The sequence below is a fragment of the Apodemus sylvaticus genome, chromosome 2 (genome assembly GCF_947179515.1).
Source record: "Apodemus sylvaticus chromosome 2, mApoSyl1.1, whole genome shotgun sequence".
Classification (NCBI taxonomy): Eukaryota; Metazoa; Chordata; class Mammalia; order Rodentia; family Muridae; genus Apodemus; species Apodemus sylvaticus.
In genome coordinates, this window is record NC_067473.1 from 163,044,865 (window position 1) to 163,070,157 (window position 25,293).

A 25,293-nucleotide genomic window follows, 5' to 3' on the forward strand; every position below is an offset into this window, starting at 1 on the left:
AGTCAATGCTGGGAGCCACAGAGGTCAGAGCTCATTAGGGAAGAGAGGGAGTGTCATTGTGGTGTCCGAGATAGCCCAGGGAAGGACATCCCTCTTTTCCACCTTGATTCTGATCCATCATAGGACAAAGGCAAAGGAACAAAACTGTGGTTTTTCGTTACTGACAAACTGGAAACTGCAGCTTACACATATTGGCAAGACCACCAACTCTCTGCTACCTGTTGTCTGAAAGGAAGGGACAGGTAGACAGAGCAGCAGGCCTACCAAAGCATCCAGGAACCTCAGAGAATAAGAAACACCTAGCTATGCCAGGATCTTGGTGCTTTTCTGCCTAAGATTTGCTCCACAGATTCTCACACTGTGTGAGGGCAGACATGAGCAGGAGCTAATAATTGCCTTTGGTGGTCCCTGGGTAGTGCGACATTTCTCCCAGATGACTCCTGGTGCAGTGAACCCACCCCCCCCCCAGCCCAGGGACCTATCTTCTTTGATCCTCCCACCCTGGGTAACTGTGAGGTCTGCTCCTTCCATTGAAATCCCTGTGTCCTTTCTTTCCTCTGCCTGGAAATCCCTTCCTGTGCCCTTAGCTAGACACTGGTGGCTCATGCTTTTCCAATTTTCTCATTTAATGTGACAATTGTCCTTGTCCCATAGTGATTCTTTCTGTTCTGTTTTATACCAGCAAACTCAATAAAGTTCAATTTTTTAAAAAAAGGTGTTATTGCTATCATTGTTTGCATGTGTTTATGGGCACGTGCTTGGGCTAGGGCATGTGTGTGGAGATCAGAGACGGCTTCTAGAAGCTGGTTCTCTTCGACTTTGTTGAGGCAGGGTCTTCCCTGTAGTTTCTGCTGAGTGGCTATTCCAAGCTAGCTGGTCCACGAGCTTCCACGAGAGTCTTTTGTCTTTATGTGGCAGGTCCTATAAGAGTGCTGGAGTTATAGATTGCATTACCAGACCTTGAAATTTCTTTTCAAACCTGGGTTCTGGAAATCAAACTCACACTCTCAGGTGTCACTGTAAGTGTGCTTAGTAAACGAGGTATCTTGCCTAAGTTCGGATTTTTAAATTTCTCCCCCCTCCCCAAATTTTTGTATTTCTTGTATAATACTATTTACTTTAAAAATGCATACAAAATGTCTAACATTTGAAAGAGTAGGGGTGTATAATAAATGTACCTACTATGTATATGTATGTATGTATGCAATATATATACATCTTGAATATAAACATATATACATATGTATATATGTATATGCATATGATGTATATGTAATGGCCTTTAGGGGACAATACAATAACACCCATCAAAACCATAACCCATCAAAACCCTAATACCAATCAGTTGAACAGATTATGCAACAGAGACTTCTTTCTCACAGATCTGAAGGTTGGGAGTCCAAGGTCAAGGTAGCATCAGGATTTGGTTCTGATGTGGGCTGTTTCCTTAGGTTGCTTATTAGCCAAATTGCCTTGGGAGAGGGGTTCTTGTGAGACAACGTCTTACAAACTACATCAGACTGCCCTCCAGTACAAGTACCCTCCTGCTGCAGCCTCCTGAGTCTGGGATTACACGATTGCAAGATGGCACTGATATGTTCTGCTTTCTATATGTCTGATACTACAAGAGCATAAATCCTGATAGGAGAGCTCCATCCTCATGGCCTCATCTAATCCTAGTTACTTCGTAAAGGCCCATCTCCAAATGCTCTCAGTTTGGTGTCTGGAACCTCAACACATGGCTTTGGGAGGACTCAAAAGTGGTAGTCCCCTGCCCCCCAGTTTTGCTAAGGGACAATTTTCTTTGAGAAGCTGGTTAAAATTCAGGAAATCCTAAAGGAAGGTGAAATGTTCCATCCTGAAGGGAAACTCCTTGAGACTCAGAAAGTAGACATCTAAGAAGTCCCAGTAAGTCCCTGAAACTGAGCAAATGCAGAGGCCTCTTCCCTTCCCAAGGTTATACAATAATAAGGACTGCTGAGAGCACACGTTCTGACCAGCTGAGATGCCTGAAAGAGGCTTAGACAAGTCTAGCCTGCACGGACAACCCTGCATGGAAGTCTCGGGTTTTGTGAGCTGTCACTCACACTGGGATGGGCTTTAGTGCTACAGTCATCTCTGAGTCATGTCTTCTCCAGTAGTAATCCCTCACCCACAGTACTACAAGCAAGACCAGTAAAACTCACCAGTTCATTGGGCATTCTACAAACTGGTTTTCAACTGGGGATGGTTTACATCCAGTAATCCTAGCACTTGGGAAATAAAAGCAACAGGATCAGAAGTTCAGGGCTAACCTCCCCCACAGAATGAGTTTAAGGCCAGCCTGGGCTACAGGAAACTCACCTCCAACCCTCCATTTTCTATTTAATCACTCTATCTTTGGAGATGGAGAAATTCACCTTTTTGTTATTGTCTGGTGCTTGCTGTCTCTGTCCTAACCTTTGAAAATAGTCTATAACATTGTCCAGCACACACAAACCCTGGAATCCATCGTTAGCACCACATAAAGCCAAGCATGGTGGCACTTATGTGAAATCCTAGCACTTGGGATAGAAAGATCATAAGTTCAAGATCATCCTTATCAAGACTGTAAGTTGAAGGATAGCCTGGGCTATTATGAGACCCCATCTTAAGATAAAGTGCAGCATATATTTATTTTCATCCGAAATTAGAGTAATTTTCGAGGATTTGTAAAGAACATTGTAACATGGCATCTTTGGAGTTAACTGGCAGCTTATTTTGATCATCTTAGGAGTAGTCAGGGAATCTCTTTTTCAATCTTCCGTGGTGGTGGATAGATTGCAGGTGCGTGCTCTTCAGTCTTCTGGGGGTAGCAGGCGGTCAGGATTTGCATTTCAGTCCTGGGCTTTGAACTTGGCCTCCTGGCTCTCTTTGAACAGCGATGCATTAGAGCACACACTGAGAACAGAGTCCTCAGTGTGCTTATCAGGTGGGTCTTGCGCTCTGTCACTGAACCTGAGATGAATTTACTCTGGGTAGCTCCTGGCCCAAGGAAGATAAGATAAATCAGGGGCAGACCAGAAGCCAGTCTACACTCAAAGCCCAGCCTAGCCAAACCGCAGAATGAAGAGACATAGTAGGGCCACAGCTGCTACTCCGTGGCAGCAGAGTACTTGTCAATGCACTTCAGGGTGAGCTTCTTTTCAAGGCCTTATTATGGGATAGCTATATGAGATGCACAGGCTAGTTGGCTTATGTGCAAAGCAGACATAAGGTGAATTACAAAAAGGCCAATGCACCCACATTAAATTATAAAGACTGAGAAGGACTGGTATCATGGTGACATTACATTCTGAAGTTTTCTGGGATGTAGTTGTGAGTGTTTTGGTCCTACGTTAGTGAAAGGAAACACCTTTCAGTTCAGTATGACAGGCATTCTCTTCAAGGTAGCCCTGGGCACTGTGACACCATGGGCAGCTCTTTGTTAATATTATAGGGACATAGAAAGAAGTTGGTTTGGCACAGACAAAGCAGGTGCAGGCTTTGAGGGGGTCTGTAAGATGTCATTTTATAGCTATGTGGAGAGGGTTTTTGTTTTTTGTTTTTTGGGTTTTTTTTTTGTTGTTTTGTTATTTTGGGGATTTTTCCTACTTAGGTAGCACCCATGGCAAGTCCTTTAACAGCCTGAAGTGACAGTAGAGAATATGGGAGTAACAGTATATCAACACACCTTGAGGTCTGTGTGTAGCACAGTGCTGATACACAGAAGACCATCAACTCAGCAGCAGCCCTGATACTTCATGTTGCTAGTGTCTCAGAGACGCTAATCTTCACCTACCAAGCAGAGTCACCTCACAAGAGCTAAGCATATCAGACAGGATTTGGCAGATGCCCTCTGTCTTCTTAGGGTTTTTTCCTCCCACTGGTACAATGTGTCAAGGAAGAGGCACATCAACTGAGAAAATGCCTCCATCAGATTGGCCTGTAGGCAAGTCTGTGGGGGCGTTTTCTTGATTAATAATTAATATGGGTTCACAGACCACTGTGGGTCTTGCCATCCATGGGCAGGAAGTCTTGGGGTGTCTAAGAGAGCAAGCTGACCACCCCATAGGGATCAAGCCAGTAAGCAGCATCACTCTGTGGAGTCTGCATCCATTCCTGCCTTCCGGTTCCTGCTTGAGTTCCTGCCTTCCCTTCTGCTGACTATAAACTGTAAGCTGAAATGAACCCTTCCCTCCCCAAGTTGCTTTTAGTCAAGGTGTTTATCCCAGCAATAAAAGCAAAGCGGGATGCCATCTAAGCTACAGAAACATCTAGAAAGGAGGAGAACCTAAAGGGTGACAAAGGCTGGGAAATAAATGGAAGCAAGGTGATTGATGTTTTGCTGGCTCGTTTGTTTCTGTGTTTGGTTTTCATGGTGCTGCTAAGCATAACACCCCAGATTCCCTCTTTCCTTGGGGTCCCTGCAAGAGCCTGAGCATGTCTGCTATGCTGTGTTGTTTTTCTTAGAGTTATCTGCTAGTTGTGCAAGCTTAGACACTCTACCCCCCCCCCCATACACAGCTGTGGCTGTAAGCCATATTGTGTGTGTCCCATTGTGTGTAAGCCACATGGGACTTCCTTTGGGAGCCCCGGGGAACTGCCAGGTGGAAGGAAATACGATGTAGCAGCCTGGAAGCTACCCGGTTGCCTGGCATTCGAGGTATTTGCTCAAGCCCCTCTGTGTGGTGAAACAGCCTCACTGAGCATGCCCAGATGCATGGACAAGCCATTGCAGGCCTTTCTGCCAAAAGGATGTGATGGGGCTCACCCAGCGCCTCCAACAATGTGGGGAATCTAAGGCACGAGCTGCCTTCCTGTCTGTTGACACAGTCCCCAGGCTAAGGAGATTAAGCAGGCTTTATTTACAGAAGCCTTCTAGTGACAGTGGAGGCCACCACACCCAGGTAGAGCCTGGGAAGAAAGACAAAGCACATTCTTTCCTTGTCACTGCTGAATGCTAGGGCAAAGGCTACATCATAGCAGAGATTAGGCAGGTACCAGGAGGCCTGGATGAGCTTGCCTTCCACACTGTCAATCCACATCACTGGGCTAGATCCCAGAACAGGGCCCTGAGAGCCCCTGGACAGGGCTGTGTGCACAGGAAATACATGTGTGCACCAAGGAAGGAAGAGGAGGACCAGTGGCCCAGCCACTCATGCATCTGCATTCTAGTCCCTCTCCAGCCCTTATTTCAGCAAGGAGAAGGAATATTGAATATCTCATTTTATTTGGGGATGCTGGTGCTATAACTCAGGGCCTTGTGCATACTAGGTAAGTATTTCCTCATTGAGCTACGTCTCCAGCCTTGGAGTATGCTTGACGTGAAGGTCAAAAGACATCTGCAGGAGAGGAGTGGGTTAGTTTCCTCCACCATGCTGGTTTCAGAGATCAAACTCAAGGCCATCATCGGGCTTTGCAGCAAGTGTCCTAATTCCTGAGACAGCTTGCTGACTCTGTACGTAAGTTTGTTTGTTTGTTTGTTTGTTTGTTTTTAATAAAAATTGTATTTACTTAGAAGCATTCAGAATGACAACAAAACAGCCACAATTTTTTTTTGCAGTTGCAGAGTGATATTCAGTTAACAGAACAACAATTATCTTAGCATAAGCTGCTTCAGAGACAATGGAAGATGAAAAAAACAAACAAAAGAAAACCAAAAGCCAAAAGCCAAACTACTGTCCCCATATATAACCAATTTGTGCTGTGTACCATCAAAAATCTGCCTTAAATTTCCATGCCAATTTATAACCCCCAGCCTGTACCAGGCAAGATTAGCGTATATTGAAAATACCACCAGGGCAGGGCTAGCTAAAGACACATTTGCCAGTGTGTTAAGTATACCAAAAAAGACACCTACAGTTTAAAAAACAAATCTTACACAGCCTTTCAATTTTTTTTTTAGTCTAAAAGGAGTGAGTTGTATACAGGGGGGTTAAATGCTTTATAGACAAGAAAAAAACTGCACTAGAACCAACTTATTCATCATCATCATCTTCATCATCATCATCATCATCTTCATCATCTTTGTCTTCCTCTTCTTCCTCCACTTCCTTATCCTCTTCATCCTCCTCATCTTCTTCTTTTTCTTTCTCTTTTCAGCCTTGGCCACCCCTTTTTTGCTGCATCAGGTTTCCTTTAGCTCTGTAGGCAGCAATCTCCTTCTCATACTTCTCCTTCGGTCCGATAGCCTTCTCACAGGGCTGCTTGTCACCCCCTGCAGCCTTGTTCCACATCTCTCCTAGTTTCTTTGCACCATCACCAATGGATGAGCCAGGCTGCTTGCCTTTGATTTTGGGGTGGTACCCAGAACAGAACAAGAAGAAATTCCGAAGGAGGCCTCTTGGGTGCACTGGGGTCCTTGAATTTCTTTTTGTTCTCCCCTTTGGGGGGATGTAGGGTTTCATTTCTCTTTCATAATGAGCCTTGTCAGCCTTTGCCATATCTTCAAGTTTCCCCTTTTCTTTAGCAGACATGGTTTTCCACCTCTCTGAGCACTTCTTGGAGAACTCTGAGAAACTGACAGAAGCATCTGGGTGCTTCTTCTTGTGTTCCGGCAGGTTTGCACAAAGAACGCATATGAGGACATTTTGCCTCTCAGCTTCTCAGGATCTCCTCTGCCCATGTTTAGTTGATTTTCCTCCTCAAGGAACAGAGTTGCCCAGTGCCTGTCTGCCTCTCGCTTGCCCCGGCGCTCTCTGTGGAGCTCAATGGACTGCAAAGGCTGTGAGAGCGCGGGAGCCAGATGCGGCCTCCTCACTCTCTCCTCTCTGTAACATTAGTTACTCTGTACGTAAGTTTTAATAAAAATGGTCATTCCATGACACAGGATACTTGTTTTAGTGTAGAATGCTTCTCCAAGCCCATACACAAGGGAATCCCCTGCCCGCGTCTCCCCTCACACGCCTCTTGTCATGTATTCGTTACCTCTCGGACATGCCTGATGGAAGAGCGGGCACACACGCTCTCTGCAGTCACACCCTCTGGGTTCAGGTCTCATTAGCAATAACAGAATGACTTTGGACAAGTTACAGAGCTTCCCTGAACTTCAGGGGTTTGGCCAGCATGGGAGGGTATCAGTCACGGAACATGGTGGAAAGAGTCGTGAAGGCGGTGTAGTGAGCCATGAAAATGTACAGGGTGGGCTGGGGGCTGGGGGCTGGGGGCTGGGTAAAGCGCCTGCCTTGTGAGTGTAAGGACTTGATTTTGGACCTCCAGGACCCATGGAAAGGTGGACAATGCTGTCCATGTGTTGGGAATCCCAGTTGGTCCTGTGACAAGATGGAGGGGAGAGATGGGCGTTCCTGGAAGCCCCTGGCCCAGGCACACTCAGGGTGACCAAGAGACCCTGTTCAAGTGGAAATGATGAAGACTGAGGAGCTTGCTCCTTCTCTCTCTCTCTCTCTCTCTCTCTCTCTCTCTCTCTCTCTCTCTCTCTCTCTCTCTCTCTCTCTCTCTCTCCCTCTCTCTCTCTCAAGTGTTAGAGTAGAAAACCCATCCTTCTGGACAAGAGATGAAGAGTCTCTGGCCTGGGTGGAGACTGAACACTATTGCTGAGCTGGTCAGTTATGTGGTTAACAGGCCCCTCCTCACCCCTGACCCCGCAACCCCTGCCAGCAAGACAGGTTCACCCTAACTAAGCCACGCTTAAGAGTTAGGCAGAAGAATTACTCCTTCACTGATACCCTAGTTTTCCCTCCTGGAATCCCTACCCAGCACCACAGCTTAGCAGGCCATGGTCACACAGCTTTGTGAGTCTGCCCGCCCCTTTCTCCTTCCGTCTCCTTTCTAGGCATGTTCTCCTCACACGTTGGTTCTCCCAACATGCCAGGCTTCCTTACTTTTCCTCTCGCCTCTCCCTTCCCGCCATGTGGCCTCTCGATTAGCACGTGTGTGAGAGTTTGAATGGTACGACTCTTTCCTTCTCCTCTCATTTCTCCTTCTCCAGAGAGCTGTCGAGATTTTCAGATTTGCCTTCCCTGGAAGTTTTTCTTTTAACCTCTCATAGCATTGTCTTCAAGCTTCTGTTTGAGTTGTCTTAAGTTGTTTAATTAATGAGAAGAAGGAATTCCCTCCTCCTCAAAAGGGAATCCGATTCCTTGGTATCAAAAGGGTCCTTGTGAACTGTGGGTCAACCTGAACTAAGGAATTCCAGGACCATCCTCATGAGGAGATAGGAAAGGATAGCGGTTAATCATTCCTGGCTCTGACAGGGCCGGGTGAATGAAGCCTCATGGCAAATATTCTGTAGAAACGTTGCTGAACTTCCAGAGAGAAGTGGAGGGAAGCTAGGACTTCTTCAGGGAGCTGATCCGAACTCTTGCTGAGATGCCCTGCCTTTGTGCTCAGTCTGTGCAGAGCTGCTAGTGCTGAGCCTTTACCCACCTTTTCCTGATCTCTGCTCTGAAAGCCATGCATTCTCTTGGGTATCTGTTTGTCATTGTCACTGTTGGCCTCATTATCCAAACTGCACAGCTTTCGTGTGATGAACCTAGCCTGGCACCCCATGCAGTAGTATTGGGGATCAACACCTTTCTTGATTTGTCTACCTTGTTTGGTCCAATATGGGGCTGGTAACACTCAATCTTGGTTCAAAGGTCATGGGTCCATATGTTCTACAACACTAAGATAAAGTGCATCCTTTTATATTTCCTTAAGTCTTTAAAGAAACCCACAACAAAGGAAGTTAGAAAATGCAATCATATTGTGTGCCTGCAAAGAGGACAGCCTAACCAGCCTTGGGCAAGTCTTGGTGTCCCAGGATATCGGGGCACATCTAGCCCCAAGACAGAGGCTGGACTGGCTTGCCCTGGGAAGCATAGAGAACTCTTTTACTATGCTCAGAAGTTTCCATTTACCAGCTTGGGCCAGTGAGCTTAGCTGTCTGTGATGAAATCTATATAAAGGGTTTGAATAAGGGGTGTCATCACCCATTCTCTCTTCAGCGCTCTCAACAAATATGTCACTATCAACATCACATGTGGACCAGGAACTCCAGCCACAAAGACAGAAAGACTCATAATACAAGATCTAAAAATGCTCTTGGGATAGAATATGAGCCACAAAGACAAAGCAGTGTCTAGGAAATGGTGTGAAATATCTGTAAAGGTATAGGATTCTCCTATAGTGCTGAGCGTGGACCCTGGAAAAGTGGGGAAAGTCTCACAGATCTGTGTGTGATGAGGAGAAGGAGCAGAGGTGGGGATAGAGGATGGGAGGTTGCAAGTTAGTAGAACTTAAGGATGTTGATATTTATTACAAACAAAAAAAGGATTTTGAATAGTCTTGAACATCTGAGCCAGTCAGCTTTGGAGAAAAGTGGTGTCTCCTCATCACTAGCCTAGAGCATTGTCTTGCAAATGCTTCCTTCTAAGAGAAGGGCCCAGAGAAGGAGTGTGGATAACTTGGGCTCCTGAACAAAACAAAACAAACTTGGATCTTCCAAGGGATGCAGTTGGGGCAGATATAGTAGACTATTCTTCCTATAGTTGGTACCTTTCCCTCAAGGACCTGCTGGGTTTAGAAAACTTTCCACTGACCTCTAGTGGTCAAAATGGCGTCCAAACTGTCCCAAAGTTTCCACTCCTCAAGTCCACACCAAGTGGCAGCTGTTGAAAGCTTGGCTCTGAACAGAGCCTCTCTTCTTCCCACTTGTCCCGCCTCACTCCCTATGGGCTTTCCTCCCTCTGACCAGGCTACCCACGCTCACTCACAAGGCACAAGGGTGCCTTGGCATGGTGACTGCCCACAGATGCTGCTTCCATACCCTGAAGCCTCCTGGCTCCCAGTGGAGAATGTGTGCATACTGAAAGCCCCATCGCGCTGAAGACGGTGCTAGGGGCCTGGATCCTAATTTTGATCACGGTGCTTCATGGGTATTTGTGATGTGCCAGATGCCACAACAAGCACTTCACTTAAAAAATATTCCTTAAGAGTAGATCCTGTGGCTAGCCCTCATTTTAAAGATGGGGACTTTGAGGCTCCAGAAGGTGAAGTCAATAGCACAAGACGGCAAAGCATGCTGTGATGGATAAACCATCCAAGCCAGCCTCAATCTTGAGCTCTTACACGCCCCATCATGATCACCACCACCACCAGAATATCACTCCTTCATGGGACAGTTTGGTAAAAACTGGGAAAAAAATGACGCTGGATATTAGACCCATAGATTTGTACATGTCTGGTAAGTGTTCTACCACAGTAATATATCTTCCAGTTTTCCCATATTTATTCTAACTTTTTTGAGGGAGGGTCTTATTCTATAATCTAGGCTGACCTCAAATTCATGGAAATTCTCCTGCCTCAGCCTCCCAAAAGTGGAATTACAGATGTGAGCCACTGTGCCTCGTATTCATTCCTTATTTTTATTTTGAGACAAAATCTTACTAAGTTGTCCAGGTTGGTCTTGAACTTGCTGAGTAGTCCAGGCTGGTCTAGAACTTTTGACTCTCTTGTCTCAGTCAGTAGAATAGTCAGAATTGTAGTAGGATACCATCATGACTGGCAGTAAACTCTGATTTTTAATGTTTGTGCCAGATTTCTGTGCCCCCATGTGCCTTGTCTTATTAGAACTCACTGCTATTAATTCTGTGACAAACCCTAAGAGACATGAAATTAAGGTTAACTCTTCAGACTGTTGACCCACAGATGACTTTCTGTCATGTCCCTAGTCAGCAATGAGCAGGTGTAATGCATGGGGGAGGGTCTCCATCTTGGAAGACTTCAAGGGGTCAAGAAGGAAGTGGTCCATTTTTGTGCAAAAGTGAGGTGCTCATATACAGGAGCATCCAGGAGGTGAGACTGCTAGGAGAAGATGAGCCATGCTCACACCCAGTACTATAAGACCTTTCTTTGGAAAGGAAATGTCTTCCATGCCAACTTGAGGTCGTTATACCTGGCATAGCACACTTGGACTCCATAGAGTAAGACTTTAGTGTCTGTGGCTGCGGAGTGCTTTGCCTACTGCTGTGTACAAGGCCTGCTTTAATCCCCAGAGACCAAATCCCCAAATTCAAAGTCCAAATTAAGTATATTGGTGTTCTAACCATTGACACACACCCTCCAACAACTCCAGTCTGTTTTTCTTGGGGTTTGTGGCTCAGAAAGGCCAGGTTTTATCTAGGATTTAGGCTTCACTGGTGTTTCTGGGACTTAGCACACTGTACTGCTAGAGAGGCACATTTCAGCCATTCCTAGCTAGGAAAGGGAGAGAGAGCACAGCTCATGAAGTATTGCTAAATACCAGTTTCCTTCCAGTATTTGTCCTGATTCTTGGATAGACGTGTCAGCTGAACAGAAATCTCAGAGGTGTGGCAATGGTCTTTTGAGGGAGAAGTGTACCAGGGCACAAGACTAGACTACAAGAAACCTGGGGTTGAAAAGGGGACAGAGTAGAGAAAAAGGAGAGTCAAGATTCAGCATGCTTGTGCGTGTGTGTGTGTGTGTGTGTGTGTGTGTCTGTGTGTGTGTTACAGTTTCTATATTTACTTAGAGCCCACCTGCCTGAGGTCTACCTCTTCTGACTTAAGCTCTCTGTTGGGGAGGAGTGCACATGTGGACCCTGAGCACTCACGTCTAAACTGGGCCATGGGTGGAATCTCTATCTGAATCCATCTGTAGAGGTCAGCCCTCTGGTGACCTTGGCCTCTTCCAAAACCTGTTTGGCCAAGCGGGACTAAAGGTTGAGGGATTGTCAGGAGGCCAGATGGTGAGGCTAAAGCTGGGGCAGGAGTTCTACTGATGGGTTCAGAGGCCCTGGCTGGACTTCTGTCCTTGCCCTTAGCAGATCTCCCTGCTTCTGATGTGGGGGTGGGGGGAAGCAGTTGGCTATGGGGAATTAGTAATGAGATATGGAGTCATTTACCTCCAGGTCACTAGTTCAAAACCAGGTCACTGGTGAGGCAAAGTTTCCAACCAATGGAGGCAGAGCAGGGTTACCTTTGAGTGGCTTGGAGGCAGATATTTGCTGCCCCACCCCAGAAGCCTGCTTAGGCAGGCCAGATTGGACCACAAGGTAGGAAACTACATCCTACTGACATTCTGTGAAAAGCCAGGGAGGCATCAGAGTAGGGGGTATAGGTTCTTCCTTCTGGATCTGTTCTCTCCCAGACCCCTGTGCCATTGCCCCCAGGCCAGGTCACACACTCATGCTGGAAGACCCCAGGTATGGAACAGTTGCTCAGTCAGATCTCATTCCTTAGAGTTGTCTGCCTGTGTGAGGTGAAAGCCCCTCTTCCTCACTCTTTCAGCATAAAGAAGGCATCTGCTGTCTCATCCCTGCCCACCTCTGTTTTTTTCTCATCATTACATAATTTTTAAATTTGATTTCTTGATATGTCTGTTGCCTGGACCCTAGCACTCTAATCACTTAGAGGCTTTGAAAACAGACACCTTACCTATGTACCATCTTTGTTAAGAATGTCTATTGAATGAATAGGCAAATCGAAGAAGTAAGGACGTATTCACTGAACTCTGTGTTATATCTGTATACATTTCTATCATGTGTACCAATTGTCTCTACTTGACAAATGAAGCATAAAAAGTCACATTGGTTTAAAGCTGATTATCATCCCATGATAGTGAGGCTAGGGGGAGAAGAAATGATTAAACGGTATCTCACAGCTCAGAAGTATATGCTGAGTGAATGAAAGAATGAATCGCAGAATAAAAGTTCTGAGCGATACCAGCTCCCAGCACATAAGTGATATTATTAAAAACTTGGGGAATCACAGGGATTTTCTTAAACACAAAGCATAGGGCTTGGCTCAAATATATGGTTAGGAAGTTTATCTTGATCAAATGAATAAGAAATAGATGTATATGTATATGTATATGTGTATATGCATGCATAGATGGATGAATGGAAGGATGGATGGATGATAGGTGAGTCAGTTGGATAAATAAATGAGTGAATGGATGAAAAGATAGACAGATGGGTAGATAGATAAAGTGTACAAATAAGATAAAACATAAAGTACTTAAAATAATAAAATTTTCATCTTCATCTCAATTGATATCTTTTGATTTATTTTTTTCTGACTCTATTTTGTTTTTGAGATACTGTCTCACCAGGCACACCAGACAGGACTTGAACTCACAGAGATCTGTCTGTCTCTGCCTTCTGAGTGCAGGTATTAAAGACATATACTATGATGCCCAGTCTTTCTTGACATATATCTGAGATTTTATTATGTGTTTAGTCTCCACATACTTACATTCATTCATTCATTCACTATCACTTACTGGATATGGTTACAGATCAAGTAATAATGAGTCCAACACAATCCAGATTCCATTCCAAATGTTGGGTTGTGTTCACTTAGAAGTCAACTGGGAAACTGCTCCATGCCAGTTACCATGCTGTTGGCTTACCACCAGTGAGATAGGAAGCCTGGGTGCTGGTGTTTCTACCTGTCCATCTATCTGTCCATTAATCTATCCATCCATCCATCCATCCATCCATCCATCCATCCATCCATCTAACATCCATTTACCCATCCATTCACCCATCCATCCATCCAATCATCCATCTAACATCCATTTATCCATCCATCCAACCATCCATCTGTCCATCCATCCATCCATCCATCCATCAGTCCATCCATCCATCCATCCATCCATCCATCCATCCACCCAACACCTGCTCATCAGTCACACAGCCACCAAACCATTGATCTCTGTTTTAAGCTCCTTGGTGAGATATAGAAATGGAATGTTGTTATAAATAAGGTGAAAACTGCAACCATTTAGTCTCTTTGATCTGTGACTAAAGCAGAACCACTGTTCAAAGCTTTGTGAAATCCATGAACATTTTGACTGCTCATAACATGCAAAGGTTTGCTCTCAAGCTGCATTTCTCTGGGCCAGAATCAGGTAGCCTGACAATTCCAGGCAATCACCATAGCATTTATGACTGTGATGTGCCAGAGAGACACTGCTGTGTATTGGAGGCAACAAATGGAACCTTGCTTCTGTCTGTGCAAAGATTAAGTCTAGGGAAAGTCTAAAAGCAAAGACTACACTCTGTGGCAAGTGCTTTCCATAAGGTTTGTTCAAACTTGAGCACAGGCTTGCTTCATTGTATTTGGGGATGCTGAAAAGGGTTTCACAGAGAAGCCAACATTTGACATTTGCTTTGGTTGAAGAATGGAAATTTGTGAAAATAAGGACCTAACTGGTAAAGGGCTCTGTGTAGCCTGAGTCTGTGAGACTGCAGAAGTTGGTAGATGTATAAGTTATCTGTGTGGTGAGAATGTGGGGTGTACAGAGTGGACAGATGGAAATGGGACAGGTGGACAGACATCACTTGGGCTTGCTGCTTTTATTTGTTCTTGATATGCTAAGGATCAAGCCCAAGGCCTCTTGCATGCCAGGCAAGTGCTTTGTCACTGAGCCTTACTCCAGTCCACCCAGAACAGGCCATGCTAAAGACATTATCTTTCGAGATATTCTTTTTTTTTTCTTTTGTCAAGACAGGGTTTCTCTGAGTAGCCCTAGCTGTTCTGGAACTCACTCTATAGACCAGGCTGGCCTCAAACTCAGAAATCCACCTGCCTCTGCCTCTTAAGTGCTGGGATTAAAGGCGTGTGCCACCACTGCCTGCCTAAGACATTATCTTTGAATGTCCAGGTAATAAGACATTCAGGTATGAGTACTTAGATGCTTATATCTGAGTGGAGGGTCTTAGTTCCTACAGTTTGGCAAGTCAGGCAACCCGAAAACTGTCCTATTAAGTGAAGAACAAACTGATATATATATATATATATGTGTGTGTGTGTGTGTGTGTGTGTGTATCTCATGTATATCTATCTATCTATCTATCTATCTATCTATCTATCTATCTATCTATCTATCAATCTATCTACCTACCTATCTATATCTTTTTTCCTAAATCCTCATAAGCACCTAAGAAAGTTTTCTCAAGGAATTGAAATGAAACCAGAGAATGAAGAAACCTTGAAGTTTTCTCAAGAACCTAAGAAAGTTTTCTCAAGGAATTGAAATGAAACCATCCAGAGAATGAAGCGATGAGAGGCAACTTAGAGTTTTAGGGGAGAACTAATAAGGTTGAGTTTTTAGGTTTTTAGGGTTTTACATTTGTAAAATTCCAATAGGATTTCTGAAGGCATGTTTTGCTTGCAGCACTGGGATGGAGATCATGGCCTCACACACAGCAGACAAATTATATTCCAATGCCAGATTGAGGTGTTTAATCCACAAGACTAGTTAATGTGAGGTAGATAGCTATGGTTAAAGCTGTCACCTGAAGCCAGGCAAAGGTTTAGAAGGAAACTCTCTTCTTACCCACCAAGGGAGACACCAAAGATGCCTGTGTGTTAAGCCTGGCCATTAATAGAAATATCCCTAAAGCCTCGTTCCTGTCTAACCTCGTTCTGTATGCCAGCAGTTCGCAGTGACATCGCGATGTTAGTTAAACAATGGGAGATACTGTGGAGGGGGAAATTACTGGGGCACTGTGCAGAAGGACAAGCAAGGCAGAGCCATGCAGTGGATGAACAAGGCAGAGCCATGCAGTGGATGAACAAGGCAGACCCTGCAGTGATGAACAAGGCAGAGCCATGCAGTGGACAAACAAGGCAGACCCTGCAGTGGACAAACAAGGCAGACCCTGCAGTGGACAAACAAGGCAGACCCTGCAGTGATGAACAAGGCAGAGCCATGCAGTGGATGAACAAGGCAGACCCTGCAGTGGACAAACAAGGCAGACCCTGCAGTGGACAAACAAGGCAGACCCTGCAGTGTATGAACAAGGCAGAGCCATGTAGTGGATGAACAAGGCAGAGCCATGCAGTGGATGAACAAGGCAGACCCTGCAGTGGACAAACAAGGCAGAGCCATGCAGTGGATGAACAAGGCAGAGCCATGCAGTGGATGAGCAAGGCAGACCCTGCAGTGGACAAACAAGGCAGACCCTGCAGTGTATGAACAAGGCAGAGCCATGCAGTGGATGAGCAAGGCAGACCATGCAGTGGACAAACAAGGCAGAGCCATGCAGTGGATGAACAAGGCAGAGCCATGCAGTGGATGAGCAAGGCAGACCCTGCAGTGGACAAACAAGGCAGACCCTGCAGTGTATGAACAAGGCAGAGCCATGCAGTGGATGAGCAAGGCAGACCATGCAGTGGACAAACAAGGCAGAGCCATGCAGTGGATGAACAAGGCAGAGCCATGCAGTGTATGAACAAGGCAGACCCTGCAGTGGATGAACAAGGCAGACCCTGCAGTGATGAACAAGGCAGAGCCATGCAGTGGATGAACAAGGCAGACCCTGCAGTGGACAAACAAGGCAGACCCTGCAGTGGACAAACAAGGCAGACCCTGCAGTGGACAAACAAGGCAGAGCCATGCAGTGGATGAACAAGGCAGAGCCATGCAGTGGATGAACAAGGCAGAGCCATGCAGTGGATGAGCAAGGCAGAGCCATGCAGTGGATGAACAAGGCAGACCCTGCAGTGTATGAACAAGGCAGAGCCATGCAGTGGATGAGCAAGGCAGAGCCATGCAGTGGATGAACAAGGCAGAGCCATGCAGTGTATGAACAAGGCAGAGCCATGCAGTGGACAAACAAGGCAGAGCCATGCAGTGGATGAACAAGGCAGAGCCATGCAGTGGATGAACAAGGCAGAGCCATGCAGTGGATGAACAAGGCAGAGCCATGCAGTGGATGAACAAGGCAGAGCCATGCAGTGGATGAACAAGGCAGAGCCATGCAGTGTATGAACAAGGCAGAGCCATGCAGTGGACAAACAAGGCAGAGCCATGCAGTGGACAAACAAGGCAGACCCTGCAGTGGACAAACAAGGCAGACCCTGCAGTGTATGAACAAGGCAGAGCCATGCAGTGGATGAACAAGGCAGAGCCATGCAGTGGATGAACAAGGCAGACCATGCAGTGGACAAACAAGGCAGAGCCATGCAGTGGATGAACAAGGCAGAGCCATGCAGTGGATGAGCAAGGCAGACCCTGCAGTGGACAAACAAGGCAGACCCTGCAGTGTATGAACAAGGCAGAGCCATGCAGTGGATGAGCAAGGCAGACCATGCAGTGGACAAACAAGGCAGAGCCATGCAGTGGATGAACAAGGCAGAGCCATGCAGTGGATGAACAAGGCAGACCCTGCAGTGATGAACAAGGCAGAGCCATGCAGTGGACAAACAAGGCAGACCCTGCAGTGGACAAACAAGGCAGACCCTGCAGTGGACAAACAAGGCAGACCCTGCAGTGATGAACAAGGCAGAGCCATGCAGTGGATGAACAAGGCAGACCCTGCAGTGTATGAACAAGGCAGAGCCATGCAGTGGATGAACAAGGCAGAGCCATGCAGTGGATGAACAAGGCAGACCCTGCAGTGTATGAACAAGGCAGAGCCATGCAGTGGATGAGCAAGGCAGAGCCATGCAGTGGACAAACAAGGCAGAGCCATGCAGTGGATGAACAAGGCAGAGCCATGCAGTGGATGAACAAGGCAGACCCTGCAGTGTATGAACAAGGCAGAGCCATGCAGTGGATGAGCAAGGCAGAGCCATGCAGTGGACAAACAAGGCAGACCATGCAGTGGACAAACAAGGCAGAGCCATGCAGTGGATGAACAAGGCAGAGCCATGCAGTGGATGAACAAGGCAGACCCTGCAGTAGATGACGAAGGCAGAGCCTGCAGTGGTCTAGTGGGATACAGCTCAACATAGTTCTTCAGGATGACCAAACCAGAGATGTCTCAATTCTCAAGTTACAATCTTACTGCAACCACTTGCCAACAACCACAAGTTCCTCGGTAGACAAAGACCATCAAACACCTCAAACAGCACAGCGAATGGAGAAGTACTACAAATTAATACTTTAAAAAAGAAATAATTAAAGATATATAAAAAGAATTATTTCTACATCTCTATAATCTCATTCATACATATTTCTAGTATATTTATATAATATGTATGTATATTAAATATATAATGTGAAAATATTTTAAGAAGAAATGGGGTGGGGCAGGGGAAAGGCCAGGCATATTTGAATAAAAAAACACAGGTTTTCAAAAGTACCCTGTGAGAGTTGACAGAACTGAGTTCAGAGTTTCAGACCAGTAGACTTGAAGGAAGTACCCAACATACAATTCAGAGACAAGAGACAGTATAAAAAACAAGATAGAAGGGTACAGAGGCCAGAACAGAGGTAAACATAACTGAAAGGAGTCTCAGTCAAAGAACATTGAGAGAATGGGGCTGGGGCAGGGGAGGGCGGTTAACCAGAGAGAAAATGTCTGAGAATTTTCCAGAACTTATGATAGTAATGGGCCTTCAGAGGTAGGAAGTGAGTCTTAGGCACATAAATAAAAGTGAAATAAGTATCAAGTACCATCATAGAAAACCCTGTAAAGGGCAAAACAAAACCAACAATCCCTTCAAGAGATCTCAAGAATAACCAGGGGACGGGGAGAAACAGTGAGAGAAAAATGTGGATTTCCTCGGTAAGGAAGCCATAAGGAGGCTACTGATGACAGAGTCCTCAAACGCAGTCTCAGTGTGGTGGAAGGCTACAGGGAGTGTGGGCCTAGCGCTGAGACAGGGTAGCTAGCACTCACTTGTACCCGATACAACAAACATTTAACAATAATGTTATTTTTAAAGAACTAACGCCTGAGAGTTGTCTTTCATGTGTCATGGTACATGGGTACATGCTCACTTCCACATATTTCACAGTGCACACGCGCGCGCGCGCGCACACACACACACACACACACACACACACACACACACGCACACACACACTAAAGAAAACAACAGTTCAAAGCACTTCAAATTAATTTGATGGTCAAAGAAAAACTGTAGAAATCAGTCAATATTTAGAGAGAACAAAATTTTAAATCTCAACTCATAAAGACCAAAGGCCACAACACAGAAAGACCAAGTATTCTCAGGAGCTGGGGGTGGGAGGAGCATTTGGCGAGGTGTGGAAGCATTTTGGAATCTCCCAACTGTGGGTGGCCAGTGTGCTCTACATAGAATACTGGAGTATTTCCTACAACACAGTGGACAGTTCTGCGCAGTGACAGTGGCCTAGCCCCAGGGGTGCTGGGATTAAATTGTTCTGACAGAAAATGTTTGAATTATAAATGTTTGGGTGGATGCCAACATCCCATGGCTCCACTTACGGTCTTACAGCACTCGCGGCCTGAAAGCGATACACATTCAGTAGAAACTGCATTTTGAGTTTTGATTTTCCCCAGGCCAGCAACATGCAGTACGAAGCTCTCTCAAGATGCGAATAGGCTGTAGGCCTGATCTAAAACTCCCCCTCTGGCCTGTGGTCACAAGAGTAAATGGTATTAATTTTTAACCTAATGGGTACTACACTGAAGACATTTCCCCCAGATATAGCTATTCAGTAAATTCCGAGAGATAATTAACACTTTTTAAAATTTTTTATTAGATATTCTCTTTATTTACATATCAAATGTTATCCCCATTCCTCATTTCCCCTCCCAAAACCCCCCTATCCCATCGCCCCTCCCCCTGCTCACCAACCCACCCAATCCCACTTCTCTGTCCTGGCATCCCCTATGCTGGGGCATAGGACCAAGGGCCTCTTCTCCCTTTGATGTCCTACAAGGCCATCCTCTGCTGCATATGTGGCTGGAGCCATGAGTCCCTCCATGTGTACTCTTTGACTGGAGGTTTAGTTTCTGGGAGTTCTGGGGGTACTGGTTGGTTCATATTGTTGTTCCTCCTATGGGGCTGCAAGCCCCTTCAATTCCTTGGGTCCTTCCTCTAGCTCCTCCATTGGGGACCCTGTGCTCAGTCCAATGGTTGGCTGTGAGCATCCATTTCTGTATTTGTCATGCACTAGCAGAGCCTCTCAGGAGACAGCTATATCGGCTCCTGTCAGCAAGCACTTGTTGGCATCCACAATAGTGTCTGGGTTTGGTAACTATATATGGGATGGATCCCCAGGTGGGCTCTGGGTTAGATGGTCAACTGTAGCTCACAGGAATGCTCTAATATGTAAATGGGCTAGGAGTAGAAAAGATATTTTTTGACTTGTGGTGATTTAAACTTTTTATGGACTGGTGGGATACCACCCACCCTAAGGTGAGGAACGACATTATTACTTTTTTCTTTTTCTTTTTTCTTTTTTTCCAAGACAGAGTTCTGGAACTCACTCTGTAGACCAGGCTGGTCTCGAACTCAGAAATCTGCCTGCTTCTGCCTCCCAAGTGCTGGGATTAAAGGTGTGTGCCACCACTGCCCGGCTAAGGAACAACATTATTAGAAGAGAGGAAGAAAACACTGGGGAAGGTTAAGGTAAACCAGAAGAGAGGGAGAGGCAGGTAGCACAGAGAGTTAACAGGGTTGTCATCCAGTAAGGTGGATAACCAGGAAGACTTGGGATGCAGGAATGGAGGGAAAGATGCTGGGCAAAGCTACCAAGCATCCCTAGAGGAAACCAGATGTTGGCAGAGTAATTGATCAGTTTCAGGAGCCCTCTGGGCTGCCCTTGAGTGGTCTGCATGGGCAGAAGCCCCATGGGACAGGTCACCAATGTGGTGTTGACTCCTACAGATCAAAGAAACTGGCCGAATGGTCATGGTTCCCAAAGGAGGAAATGAGTTTAAGGCTATGTTCAGGAAGATGGGAAGGCTAGAATACACAGAGAGGGAGAGGGGGGAGGAGAGAGACAGAGAGACAGACAGAGAGAGAGAGAGAGAGAGAGAGAGAGAGACAGACAGACAGACAGAGACAGAGAGACAGAGAGACAGAGAGACACAGAGAGAGAGAGACACAGAGAGAGAGAGAGAGAAGGAAGAGAGAGAGAGAGAGAGAGAGAGAGAGAGAGAGAGAGAGAGAGAGAGAGAGAGAGAGAGAGTTCTTTATCACTTATCAGACCGTGTGGGTGTAAGTGAGCAGGCCCCAGATCCTTACCTTGCTCACGTGGCTATGACGCAAGACCCTGCAGAGCGGTTTCCAGTTGCTCAAGGTGGAAAGAAAAACACAAAACCACACAGGCTGCAGCTCGGAGTCTCGGAGACCACATTTAAAGCGTGCTTTTAATAGATAGTGCCGTGCCTGAGCTCAGCCCAGACCCTGTCTGTTCTATTTACAGTCTGCCACCTAGAAAGCAGGCCTCTGGCTCTTCTCTCACTAATAGCATCAGTCTGTGAGGGGCCCACAGCAGTTAGTGCCCCAAGTACAACTCCTGGGGCCGCCTCTGCCACGCCCTTTCTCTAGGCAACTGCATGGAGCCACATTTAGCAATGCCTTCATTGAAAACCCTCAGCTTCTCCTCCTCTGAGAAGCAGGAAGATTGCAAGTTCAGGGCCATCCTCAGATACACAGTGAGGTTTTGTCGCAAACAAAGATGAAATAAAATAATGCTTATTAGCAAGTTCTGTGCCTGTGTATGCAGCTCACTTGCCTAGTGTTCTGGAGGCTGTGGATTTATCACCAACATTGAAACTATATATGTACATGGACACTGACACACTCACACACACATGCACACACAGACATACATACTCTGATATACATACATACACACGTACATATATGCATACACACAGATATACATTCACAGAGACAGACGTGTATACATATACCAAATGCACACACAAACACACGTGCTGTGTTGCTGCTGTTGTTGTTGTGACTGCTGCTGCTGCTGCTACTGTCTGCCCTTGTTTCTCTCAGTGATGGAAGTGTAAACCAAATAAATCTCTTCCTCCCACGTTGCTTTTGGTCAGAGTGTTTTATCGTAGCGACAGAGATCACACGACCTCTGTCCCTGTTAGGCTTGTGTGATAAAGCGCTGCTCCCCAGCCTGAGCACTGTTGGAAGGGAGGGGTTGCTGGAGACGTGGGGCATTAGGGAGAAAGGCCACTTCAAGGTATGTCCTAAAAGAGACAATGGGACACACCTTCCGCCCACTTTGTTTGTATCCTGGCCATGAAATAAACAGCTTTATATGTGCTTCCACCCCAATGTGCTTAAGCCCAACCTAGCCATGAACTGAAATCTTCAAAATGGACCCAAAACATACCTGCCACCTTCTTGATTTGACTATCTCAGATATTTTGTTACAGCATTAGAAAGTCAATCTGAATGCCGAATCTGGAATGTCAGTTATGTGGAGGCTGAGTAAGAGAATGTCTTTGATAATCAATGCTGTGAGAGCAAATACCTGATCAACTCGGGTGGGTGGATGGCATCACGGGAGGAAGTGGTAACTTCTGAAAATCAGATGGGTAGAAGTCATAACTTAGACGCTTGGAAAGGCATGTTGTAGGTCTAGGAACAACATCTGCAAAGGGCCTGCGTGCACACATGGTATGCCCATATATGTACATGCTGTGTGTGTGTGTGTGTGTGTGTGTGTGTGTGTGTGTGTGTGTTTATTTAGTTACTGGGAAACCAGGTTCAGTACAAGTGTGTGATTTGCCAAAATCATGACAAGTACTACAGCTACAGCCATCTCTCAGACTCCTGGGATGGTTCATTATGGGTAAGAAGATGACCTGGCAGTGCACCTGTCTTTCCAAACCTCAGTTTCTTTAGCTTTACCACATTGGCCAAACAACCAGTCCTGTGTTAGTGGCAGTTACTAAATGTCAGTCCTTGTGTCTTCCTTATCTAGTGACAGGAGTGCTCCCCTTCATCCTTTCTCCAGAAGGAGAGGCTTGCAGGAGGGCCAGTGCAGAGGACAGAGAAACAAGGCTCCTTTGGCTAGAGAGAGACAGGCTAAGGGAAACAGAACTCACTGACTGCTGAGAGTAGAGGAGCCTTTGCTTAGCTGCCTTCCAGGGAGGGCAGCAATGTCTTGCTGTGTGCTTCAGGTCATTTCAAGTCCTCAAGACTCCTCTCATTAGCATTTCAGAGAGGCATCTAGCTGCCCCAGTGAAGTGCAGGCTCCCCTGGCCTCCTCAAAGCACACTGGGCAGATTCCTGTGATGAAGGGTCATTGAGCTGCGTTTCCAAGGGTGACCAAGTGGGAAGGAGGCTGTTCCCTCCCACACCCCATACAGTGCAGAAAATGCAGCTCACCTCTGGCCCCCTGGGCCATGGTCTTCCATTGCAGCCTGAAGATGCTAAATTAAGCACAGGGGGTGAAAGCATTTGGGTCATTCTCTTGGTCAGCTAGTTCTTCAGGAAGTCTGTTATTTCTCCAGTGCTGTCCTGGCTAAGAACAAAGCAGTCTCTTATCAGCCTGAGCCACAGCATATGTGGAGAGTTACTTGGAGTCTGAGGCTGGGTGAAAGCTTGGGGTAAATCGTTCTTTTAAATCCTGTCTGATGCAGAGTGTACAGTTTAAAACCCTATAGGCAACATTTGGCTTCTCCTACCCATTGGGCTTTTGTCTCTGGTTTTGACCTGGAACTTGAAGATGATTCTGCACATGACTGAAAAACTATTGTCCAGATAACTGAATCTCAGCAATAGCCAGAGGCTCTGTCCCTGCCAGATGGGGGGCGGGGGGGGGGAAGTGGAGTCACAGGGCTGATGAAATTCAGCTTGTGAGAAAGGTTAAACTAACAACCTCAGATAAGATTTGAGGAAGAGAGGACACCCAAAACCTCAGAGACGTCCAGCATCATTGACCTAGCTGTTCTCTGGGGGTCATCTTCTTCAAAGGTATCTTTTATTTCTGTCCTCATTCCTGCCTGCCCATTCTACCTCACTTAGGTTAAATTCATCTAATCTTTTTTTAAAAAATCAATCAATCAATCAATCAATCAATCAACCAATCAATCTAGTTAGTATCGAGCAACTTTTTAAATCAAGCAACTTAGTATCTCCTTTCCTGGTGGTTATTAGGCAGGATCCCACATTGAATTTACAATTTAAATATCCACATAAGAACACCATCTAGTGTATTTACAAGGAGGAAACTCTCAGCCTTCTCTTCTCACGTGTTGTTTTCTATTGTGCAATATTAATTTTTTGAATGAGCCAATCAGGGCTGGAAAGAATGGCCAGTGGGTAAAGGCACTCGCCCCACCAAGCCTGATGACCTGAGTTTTATCCCCAGGATCCACATGTAGAGGAAGAGAACTGCTTCCCATAAGTTGTGTTCTGACATCCATATGGGGCACCATAGCATGCTTCTACCTGTGTGTGAATGCGCGCACGCGCGCGCGCGCGCACACACACACGCGCGCACGCGCACACACACACACACACACAAAACACTCATGTACACGTGCATGTAATACAACACACATACACAACTAAGTAAATAAATGTAGTAAAACTTAAGAAAATAATTAACCAATTAGTTACCAGACCTGGTTCCTGATTGTGAAGAGGTTCCCACTGTATCACTGTTCTATCTATCCATCTATTTATCTATATAAATCTTGCCTGCATTTACTCTGTTAGATTAGGTGTAGAATCATTTTTGGAGGAGATGCTTAAAATTCTCTTTCAGTTTTCACTGAGGTTTGATATATTTTGGGTCATGGGTCAGGACCTGAAACTTTGTATCATGTCCTTGGATTTGATTGGCCAGTGCCAGTTAGGATTTTGTACCTGATTCCACGTGAGACTGTATATGCTTTTTATTAAGCATTGTCTTTGGGGCTATAGTAAACTTTTAGGATGACATTTATGTCTTTCCATCCCTTTGTGGTAAGCAATTCATGCTCCTAAGCAATTGCGTGTACCTTTGAGTTAGGTAGAGTTTACCCAAATACACATAGGCCTAATAATGTGAGTTAAGAAACTAAAAATGTGGGCTGGAGAGATGGCTTAGCAATTAAGAACACCTACTGCTCTTCTGAAGGTCCTGAGTTCAAATCCCAGAAACTACATGGTGCCTCATGACCATCAGTAACAAGATCTGACACCCTCTTTCTGGAGTGTCTGAAGACAGCTACAGTGTACTTACATATAATAACTAAATAAATCTTTAAAGAAACTAAACATGTTAGTTTGGGTATGTCAGACAGAGGGATAAGAAACGTGTTTCATATATGCTTGGACACATGGGCTATCTCCATGCTTCCCACCGTTCATGCTCAGAGACCGTGTACCCCTGCTCCCTGTGATGTCCCCCTCCACCTTCCTCTTAGTTGGTACCTCCAACTTTCCTTCAAGTCATGTTTTAGCCCCGAAGTGGCCCACTAAAGGGCTCATTGTTCTGAGCTTGGGCCCCAGTCTGTGGTGCTATGCAGGGTGTTACCTGAAGGCAGAGGGTAGCTGATGGTGAGCTGGGCCTCCATCTTTCTCTTCGTTTCCCACCATCCCTGAGGCAAGCAGCCTCCGCCACATGCTTAGAATCGATGGAGCA

At 45.9% G+C, this 25,293-nt stretch overlaps 1 pseudogene; it reads right to left on the reverse strand.

Annotated features, from left to right (window-relative positions):
• Positions 1-5,978: 5,978 nt before the first annotated feature.
• Positions 5,979-6,625, reverse strand: LOC127678109 (high mobility group protein B1-like; annotated as a pseudogene).
• Positions 6,626-25,293: the final 18,668 nt, after the last annotated feature.